Here is an 11082-nt window from a genome sequence, read left to right on the forward strand (position 1 = left end):
TTCCTACAACAATTTCAAATCATAGCCCTTAACTTCAACATATTCAGACTCCACCTGTGACTCAAATATTTCAGGAAATGTATACCTCTTATTTGTTTATTTATATTTTTATCTTTGGGGGGATTTTTTCATAAATTTCATAAATTTTTTCATAAATTTCATAAATAAGAGAACACAGGGGTATTCTATCACCAAACTAGATCCACAGGCATTTCTGTATTTCTATATATCTATTTCTATAGTTCTATATCTATATCTATATACTTTTTCAATGATAGTTTACCAAAAAGATGATGAAATTTATTTTAAACTGGCATTCCACTGTCTCAGCTTTCTAGTTATATGGAATTATATTTATATATCATTGCACATCACCTTTTTTTCTTTACTTTGAAATTCCAAATATTTTACAAAATGACTATAATGATCTAGTTGAACCAATTTTGAATAGAAAAATACCAATGAAAATAATAGCTCACACAATAAAGAGTATATTCAACCCACACAAAATAAAAAAAAAATCATCATAAAATTTATGAAATACAAATTAAGACAGTTTTTTTATAGTAGATAAATTTATAAATATCAACAAAATTTGAAATCTAGAGAAATAAGTTCTTTCTCATCAGTAATTTATGTAGAAATAACCTAATTTGAAAACAAGTAATCAGAAAACAATGTGATTAAAAGAATATATTAAAATAAAATAAAAATATATTAACTATGTCAGATGCAAATCTACATAAAGTTCTCTTAAGATATAAGGTAAAGACTAAAAACAAAATGATATAATATTACATTCAAAATTGCAAAGGTGATAATAATTATATAAATGAGATACAAAGTAGAATATCATATAAAGATAAATATGACTAATCACTGGAATACAATCATAGTAGAAACATTTATAACTCAAATCATATTTTTATAGAAAGAAATCACAGAAAAACAATTCTAGAAAGAAATCACAGAAAAAAATTCAACAGCATAAAAAAACAACACAGTAATAGTAGGATACATCAATCCCCAGTTGATGCAAATAAAAAAATATGATTGCATTACGACCCAGAGAATGAAAAAACTTCAGAAAACATTAAAAACTAATTAGGTTTACAGAGTCAATCTTTTTTGTAGTGTATGGAATATTGTTCCAAAGAGATCAGGTTAAAAATATAAAAAAATTTAAGATATTAAAATATTGAAGTTGCGTTGTAACATAAAATAATAAGTTGGAAGGAAAAAATGAAAGTGATATTCAAAATTTATGAATATGAGTTTAAAGTCAAATTCAGCAATTAAGCAAGGCCCTACGCAACTTACCTAGTCACTATCACAAAATAAAATATAAAAATAGCTACCAGCTAGGCACAGTAATATACACCTGTAATTCAAGCAGCTTGGGAGTCTGAAACAGCAGGATTGTGAGTTCAAAGCCAGCCTCATCAACAGAAATGTGATAAGCAAATCAAGGAGACCTTGATTCTATGTAAAATAAAAAATGGTGCTTGCGATGTAGCTCAGTGGACAAGTGCCCCTGAGGTCAATACCCAGTACCCTTCCCCAAAAAAGAGCTATTGATGTGGCTCAGTGGTTAAGCACCTGTTCTAAAAACTAAGTGCCATCCCCCAAAATCGAAGAAGTATATGTAACACCAAACAATCAATATTATTTTTGTGTAAACAAAATAAGTTATTTGAACAATTCTTTAGAATATTCTTGGTGCATCCATAACTACACATAAAAAATTAATAATGCTTCCTGATATAAAATAATAAAAGCTACAATATTCAATGGAATGAGGTTAAATGAGAAAGCCATGAGTAATAAAATTGAAAGTATATCAATTAGCCCTCAACTTGATGGTCAAGTCAAAGTATATTTACAGACATATTCTTATTAAACAACATTCAAAAGAGATCAATATGGCAAGCCAATCAAATATCATTTCAAATGGCTACATGAAGGCAATTTTGAATGAAAAAGTTAGAAATCTTTTTAAAGATAATAAATTATATAATATCTACAATGATCAACATTTAGAAGAATATGTTAAGTAAAAGAGTAATTCACACACCCCCTAAAAAAGAAATACCAGTTAATTCTACTTCTGAGAGATATCTACTATAGCCAAATATGAAAACCAAAAGGAATGGTATTAGGGATGAAAAAGTAAGGAAAAGGAGAACTTGTTTGAAGAAAAAATGTGATACAAATTCTCTAGAAAAAAAAAGTTACAAAAATTTTGAATTAACAGAACTGACCAGTATATTTAAAATATGTAAGATAATAAGTTCAGCAAAGATATACAGTTTTGACCACAATTACATATTTGACAAATATATAAAAGATAAAAGAATTGTAAACATCTTCATGGTACCTTTAAAAAGCTAAAGTCTTACTCCTAGACAAAAGAACAGATTTATATATGTAGAGATGATGAATATGCCATTAATTCTAGCTACTTGGAAGGCTGAAACATGGAAATACAATTCCAACTTTTGCCACTTAGCAAGAGTCTATTTCAAACTAAAAGTCAAAAGCGGGTGATGACATAGCTCAATATTACAAGAACCTCTGTGTTCAATCTGCTGTATGTGTATGTGTATGTGTGTGTTTGTATGTAAGTATGTATGTGTATGTATGTGTGTGTGTGTGTGTGTGTGTTTGTGTGTGTGTTTATATATATAACAAAATTTGGATACATTACATGATTAAGCACAAAAGCAGAGTAAATAATCAAGACAATATACAATCATATATAAAACAGGGGTAATATTTATACTTGTAAGTAAAAGCATAGAAAACTTGATTGAAAATTGGCATATGGGTCACATGCAGTTTAATTTTACCTAATGTTGTCCCAAAGTGACAAGTCATGATAATTTCTATTCAATTATTACATATAGATACAAAAACAAAAACAGTATCATTAATGTGAGAAAACATAATGAACAACACTGAAGCTCTCTAAAGAGTGAGAGTCAAAAAAGACACAAGAATTAGAGAAATTTTACCTATAATATTATGAATAATTGTAATACAATAGAAATCTTTCTTTTAATTTTTTGTAGCTATAGATGGATAGAATGCATTTATTTCATCCATTTATTTTTATGTAGTGCTAAAGATAAAACACAATGCCCTACATGTGTGAGGCAAGCCCTCTGCCACTAAACTACAGCCCCAGCCCTGAAAATTATTCTTTAAACCACATTGATCAGCTATACTTACATAACCACTAGGAGCAGGTATTGTGAAATACTGCTATTCATCACATGGTTAAAAAAAATATAAAACTTTACAGAATATTCAATATAAGCATTCATATAAAGTTCTGATGAGAAAAATTTGAATGAATAAATATTTAAATTATATTAAAGAAACTCTCCTCTAATATTAATATCTTACAATGGTTTGCCTAGAGATATTTGGAAATGAGCAGATTTTCTAGGGAGCCTCCAAATGCAAATAAACGCCAGGTTATGCATATCCTCACAGTCATTGTGGAATAATTTGTAGGGGTGACAATTCTTTGTTTCCCTGCCTTAGAATGCCCTGCAATTTTCCCTAGGAACTAGTCAAGTAATTAAATACATGTGCAATGTAAAGCTGCTATGGCAGTGCCCTGCTTGAAAAGGCTCTGCACAAGATGTTTTCAGCCTGAAACATAATCTCTGGCACACAACTCCTTGGAATAAAAAAAAACTCTCTTTTTAGACAAGCACAATGGTTCACTGAATCTAAACCTGTCCATAAAACAGTAACTTTATACAATGGACTTTCTTGAGAGCTACACAAAACTCCTAACACTGCACATTGCAACTTAGTATATAACTGAGAAATAAGCTGCATAATGTTGTTAAGTTTGTAATCTGCCTAGTAATAAAGTGAACAATATGTACTAGTGATGCCAATGACCTAAATTAACCTGTTGATATAAATAAAGCTTGGCAGTTAGGCCTCTCTGTCACTATGCCACATTTCCTGTCACTTGTCTGTGTCTTCTGTTGATTTTCTTTTTTTAAAAAAGAGAGAGAAAGTGGGAGGGAGGGAGGGAGAGAGAGAGAGAGAGAGAGAGAGAGAGAGAGAGAGAGAGAGAGAGAATAAATTATTTTTTTTTGGTGGACACAACATTTTTGTTTGTATGTGGTGCTGAGGATCGAACCCAGGGTGCATGCCTGCCAGGAAACCGAGCTACCACTTGAGCCACATCCCCAGCCACTTTTCTTTTGATTTTCCTACAATATTTTGTTAATTTAAATGTAGGGAGATCACTGAAGAACAAGAGGGAGCTTAAATAACTGATATGCATGGTAAATAGAGACCATGAAGTAATCTTTAATGATTACAACTGAAACAAACCTAGGCTTGAAAAAAATATTTTCTGTCAGATTTTAACTTATCAATTAACATTTTTAAATGTGAATTCCTCTTTAATTTTGGACCTCTTATTTGTATTCTTTGCTTCATTGATTTCTACCCAACTTGACATGTCTACTGTCACTTCTCTTCGAATCTCAAGGTTATTTCGTTGGAGACCACGTGGTGACCAAAGATTACATAGAGACATCAATACATTTTTGATGGAATATGTCATGTTTTGTTATTTTCTTGGTAACTAAAGAAGTCTTTTTAGTGTTACCCTCATTAGGAAAAAAAGAAAGAGTAAATATCCTATAAGAGTCTACAAAATTATTTTCTCAAACATTTTTTGTCTAGACAAAGACACTAAAATACTTTGAAATCATTTTCGTTTTCTACATTGTGAGCACTACTTAGAAAAGATAGGTTAAACATAAAAAGAAAAAAAATTAACATTTTCTTTTCCACATAAACAAATGCCCAATCTTTGTACTAAAAACAAGATACAAACTTTTTAATGCAGAATAGAAGCTACCATAAGATACTCTATAAAGTTAAAAAAATAAATATTGGTTTTCAATTAAAAATTCCGAATGAAATTTAGACTCACCAATAAAGAGTAGGTTTTTACAGATCTCTAACATCACATCTCCATACAAAGTCTGCTGAGAGGGGTCCAGGAATTTCCATTCCTCTTCCGAAAATTCAATGATCACATCTTTTAATGTCAATGGCTCCTGAAATAAAAATAAAGAAATACATATTACATAAACCATATGATTAATGACATAGTACTTAATTTCATACAAATATTAATGAGAGTTAAAAGAGGTGGCTTTCATATATGGTAGTGATGTCAACCATTCAGTAAGATACTTTTTTTTGTGGTGCCCGAGACTAAACCCAAGGCTTTCTGCATGAAAGGCAAGCATTCTACCAACTGAGCTATATCCCGAGCCCCAATAATTCATTATAAGAAGTAAAATTGGTGGCTAATTTTGTTATAATGAAACCCAGGGAGCAGCACATGTAAAGCAAAACACTGAAGCACAAAAAGTGGGAAAAAATCCAACATAATTCCAAAGGATATATAATAGTTGCAATTAGTTATTGAATATTCAAAAGAAGCACAACAAAACAAAGCAATGATACTTGAGATATGCATAACAAAATTATAAGTAATAACAATACTCAAATGATGATGGTTACCTTAGTGTGTCGAAGACATTAGATATCACTAAAGACACACCAAAACTTTCAACAGTCCACATAATTATTTGAATGTTTATCTCCAAAGTTGTCTATCTTCTCATTATTTAAATATAACATAAATCTACAGTGTATTTAAAAAATTACTTTTTCAACATCACAACTCACTTCTAAAACAAAAGAATAAAAATTTTAACTATCAAACTATTACAAAACACTTAGGTACTTGGGTCAACTTGAATCACATGGCACAAAGTTATAACAACAAAAAAATAAAAAAGCAAATTAAGTGAATAGACTGTTAATCTCTCAGTTCATAAGGAAACTGACACATCAGGTTTAACATTCCCAGATTCATAAAACCACTATCACTGTGAAACTGAATCCTCACTTGGCTCATTTCAAAGGAGAAAGTGAGAAAATACTAAGACATTAAGAAAAAAATTCTGAAAGGCTCTGGCACCCTAAATGCCTCTCTGATAGCTTGGAAATACTCCTTTTACCAGGGTCTCAGTTATCACTAGTGAACAAACACATACATGAAGTTAGTTTAACATTCAGATCTGTGATGTCTTTCTTCTGAAACAGCATTTTTATAAAATTAGAGATTTAATCCAGGGGCATTCTACACCTGAAACGCATTTCAAAAAAAATTGATGTTTTTTAATTGTGACAAATGGGCTTACAATGTTGCTTAGGGTCTCTAAATTACTGAATCTTGAATCATATTTACTTTCCTGCTACCTAATTTTTCCACATCACAATGATTACAAGTTTGTGCAACGTTTCCTGACTCTGCAACCACTTTTGATACCAAATGTGCAAACTTGAACAACAACCAGTATTTCAACAACTAGTAGTCCAATAATTCGGTTCTGATACCATCTAGTACAGATCCCACAAGTTTGGTGTTCACTACTATCAAATTTTACTAACTTATGTACCAGTTTCAAGCCCCAGAATAGAACAATATTAATATTTATAATTAATTTCCTATAAATTAGGGGTCTCTACATTTACTCACTCAAGTTACTTATTCTGATAAAAAAGAACACACTTATATATACCAGCTTGTTATAAATTATATAAATCTGGAAGTTGACAATTGAGTCCTTGCATAGAATCTAAAAAAAATGTCAGAGGAAAATGGGACGCAACATAGGACATTTTTGAAAATAAGTGGTTGAAGATATTACCTCCAATTTTTATGTTCTGCCATAGAAGAGCCCCTTTCCCAATAAGATTTAGAAGATCCTCACTATTTTAAATATTCTGATTCAGATTCTTATTCTGAATATTCCCATTGTTTTACATAAAATAATATTAAATGAACACTTTTACATTCAGGGGTCAGAACAAGATATTTGTTAAAAAAACAGGTTGGTATTCTTTAGATAATTTCCTTTATATGAAACTCTAAGAATACTGAGCCATCTCATAGAGGCCCAAACCAACATACACACAATTTTCTTAAAACTCCTAAGTATTCATTGGCTTCAGGGTAAAGGATACTTCATTTGGAATTTTGATTTTTTTTTTTTTTTGGTACAGTGGTATTCTACAACTAAGATATATTCTAGACCTTTTATTTTTTTTTTTTTTTTGAGACAGTCTCTCACTAAGTTGCTACACTAAGCTTCAGTTTTGATCTTTCATCCTCAACCTCCAGGTTGTTGTGATTTCTGGCATGTCACAATATGTCCAGAAAGATATGAATGCTCTAACTTCCTTTGGTCCATTTTCATTTCACCTTATCTATTTGCTATTTCTTCTGTTATATTTAAAGCTTCGTCCCAGGGTCGACCAGACCACTCACATATAATCGAATCAAGCCTTTATTGAAGCACACGGGTGGCAGCTGACCAGAACATAAAGCTGTTCCCCTGATCAGCCCCGCACAATTGCAAGGGCACTCCTTATAAGCCTGAAAACTGCAAAAGGGATGTTCAGGGGGTCTAGCCAATGCAAGCAAGCCAGGTTACAGAAGCAGGACACTGCAGTCAAGCGGAGGGAAGTCTAACCAATCACAGTTAGCCCAGTCACCCCAGTTACAGAAACAGAGCCCCGTTACCCTAGCTATAGAAACAATACCCCATTAGTTAGTTCCGTGTTCTTAAAGGTTTCTATAGCAAAAAGAAAAGAACATCTTGCTCCAGTCATGACTCTTCTACTTGGCATGGTTGTTTTACAGGATGAAGTCATAAAACAAAATGGAGTCACATTTGTTCCTACTATCACATTCCCCACTGGTTTTAGTAGGTTTGATGTCAATCTTGCACATCATAGGCCTCAGATTTTTTTTCCTTCTGTGTCTAAAGGACTATACTGGGCTCACAAGACCATAAGTCTTACCTCATCTACATTCTTTTGTAAGACGCAGGGTCCTACAATAATACCAATCAGGAGAAGGACTAGGGGCCGAACTTTGGCTGAAATAATGATAGCCAACCAAGGGGACCATGAGAATAGGTTTTGGATCCAATTGCCAGAAGCTTCTAGTGCTTCATCTCTTTCTGCTGGCAGCCATCAGCCAAGTAGGTATGACAAATTCCTTGCCAGCTTACTCCCATGCTGTCTAGTGGAAGGACTTCTGAAAGGTGACCTTGCTCAAGGACCAGGGCAGGATCCGTGTTTAGGGTGTTCCCCCTTTAGAATAGGGCAGTTTAGCATAATAGGAGAGTAGGGTGTTTCCCCTTTAGAATAGGGCGGTTTAGTATAATAGGAGATTAGGGTGTTCCTCCTTTGGAATAGGGCGTATCCTGCTGCTGAGTTCCTCTTGAGTGCTTAGGGTCAGACAGTATATTTTGGGAGACAGAAGCCCTTGCGGGTGGATTTGGGAGAAGTGGATTTGGGCAGAGAACGTGGATTCCCCCAGAACGTGTTTGTAGAAGGCCGGTGTGAGATTGGGTATAAAGAATTGCTGTTTGAATCTACAAGCTGTGTGGAGACTCGTGATTTGTGCCCAGCCGAGAGACTGCGGCATCTTTCCTTTAACCTGTTTCTCACAAGCACCCAATTGTCCTTTATTATCCCAGAATGGTTTGCATATAAACAAGTTTCTCCTGGAGCCATACAATGTCCTCCTTGTTTCAGAAAGAGACCATCTAGACCTCATCTGTTTTGTAAGACTACTTCCGTCAGAGAGTCTAGTGAAACCTCTAGTTTGGAGATTGACCTTTCTAATTTTCCTAAATCTATATTTATTTGATGGCTGAGGGACTTAAAATTTTTAGAGCTTGTGACAAGACCTGCAGTTCCTAAAGCAGTAGATCCAGCTATTCCCAAAACAGTTAGTAGGGGAACTAAAATGGGGGCAGCCAGTATATGTTGATAAATCAGTGGGGCCTGGCCTTTTAATAAGTCCAGGTGTTCTTTTCCCTTTTCTCCATCAAAATAGTAGGTTACATAGTTCAGAGTTATTGACAGTTTGGAGATTTAGTCAAGGAGTTCAAAGTGGGACCGAGGAAGCACAATCTTTGGTGAATACAGAGTTTTTCCACTTATAAGTTGGTTTGTAGAAGCAAGTGTCTCTTTTTGGTAGATCACCTAGGGTGATCTTGGAAGCAGTTTTCCAGGTACATCTTCCTGAGCTAGACATATTGGTGAACATCTATATTGACCATAATTTTTCCTCTAATATTAGGGACCTCCAACTGCCGTAAGGGAAAAGGACCATGACCATTCTTGCTACTTCAAGCTGAAAGGGGGGCGTTGTGCAGTGGGCAAGCAGTTTGGAGTCCCTTTCTAGAAACTGAGTGGGTCAAGGAGTCCATGGTAAAAATCTGGTTCAGGAAGAACAGGGTGAAAAGTCACCATGGGTGGGCACTTCTATGAGAGAAACAAAAAGACATGAGTGCTGAAGTAAGATTAATACAAAATAGCAGTGGTAGCATCTGGAACCTGTCCATGGATATCATGAAAATGACAGAAATTAATAATTGTTTACCAGGAGGCAGAAGACCTGAGAAAATGTCCCCATAACAAGGCCTACCAAAGACTAATAAGGCACTTTTTTAGGGAACATAAATCTTTAACATTGTCAGAATTATCAGGAATGTAGACACAACATTTAGTTAAATTAGTTAATGTCATCTGATTTTTGTAAAAATACCTTTTTGACATGACACTGTTTTCAGTAAAGATCCTTTTGTTAATTAAGGCTAGATAATTATATTAATAAATATTGATTACATCTATCTGTGTAGGAAGTTAGGAAGATCTGTAGGCCTTGAACTGACTAAAAACTTCTGGCAGTTTTTTTATTGGTAGTTATCAGGCATTTTTGCCTAAGAATTTTTCTGTGTTGCCTCCAGTCTTTCTTATTTTGGGAGATGCTAACACTAGTGTACATTTTAAGTTACATTAAAATAATTGTTGTTTCTTTTTAAATGTCCAGGAATGGCTGTGCTTTGGTTTTAACTGTTTTTGCTAGGTGTTTAAGACCAAGCTGGACAAACTGACCTTGTTCCTATCTCTTGGTAAGAGTCAGCTGAGTTTACTTGGAGGACATTCTTGGGGAACATGTGAGCAGCATTTTAGCTCTGTTACTGTCACCTGCATTAGGATGGTCTTGCTGACCATATGGCTTCCCTTGGAAGCATCAGGCACGTCTCCTTTTTAAATGACCCTCCTGTTTTGCAGCATGTACACTCATTGGCTTTCTGTTCTCCCTTGGTCTCATTAATCTCCCTTATTGGGAGGTTATGTGGCCCAAATTTGCAAAGCTTTTTCCCCTGTCCTGGGTTCAGGCTGACTTAGAGGGCAAGAGCCGAATATTGGTTTCTTCGGCTCTTTTATCTTACCCTTAATTTTTAAGTTTGGCCTTAAACATCCAGCAAGTCAGTTTTATCAGATTTAAAGTAAGAATGCTGGGCTTTGACTTTAATCTTTATAACTTTTCAGTTAATTTTTAACATAACACAATATCCTTATTTTATTTATTAATTTACATAATGCTGAAGATCTGCCTGAAGGCAGAAGATGACACCTTAGCATCTACTGTATGATCTAATCACTGTACACCAAAAAGACAGCTTGCAGATACAGAGAGTCCATTAGATTTTGACTATAAAAACTCTCTCTTGCCAGGTCATTCTCTCTTACTCTCTCCTTTTTCTCTCACTTTCTCTCTCATTCTCCCTTTTTCTCTCTTTTGCAGTTCTCTCTCTCTCTCTCTCTCTCTCTCTCTCTCTCTCTCTCTCTCTCTCTCTCTCTCTGTTAATCAGACTGTCACAGTAAAGGTCTCTTGGTTGCTCTTAGTGTAGTGGTCACATTTTTTAGTTATAATGAGAATACAAAGTGAAATTAACAATAGTAAAAACATATTTATCTTGTATACAATTTTGAACTGTGGCTGAGTTACACATTATATTTTTTATTAGAGATCACAGTAATTTTTGTAATCAAATTAATCTTTGAGTATAACTTTAAATTAACTAAAATCTGGCCTACTTTGAAGTTATTTTGACATGCTGTAAGGTGGGAGGCAGAGCCTTATCTCAGGTAATGCAG

This window comes from Callospermophilus lateralis, chromosome 11 (assembly GCF_048772815.1).
Source record: "Callospermophilus lateralis isolate mCalLat2 chromosome 11, mCalLat2.hap1, whole genome shotgun sequence".
NCBI lineage: Eukaryota > Metazoa > Chordata > Mammalia > Rodentia > Sciuridae > Callospermophilus > Callospermophilus lateralis.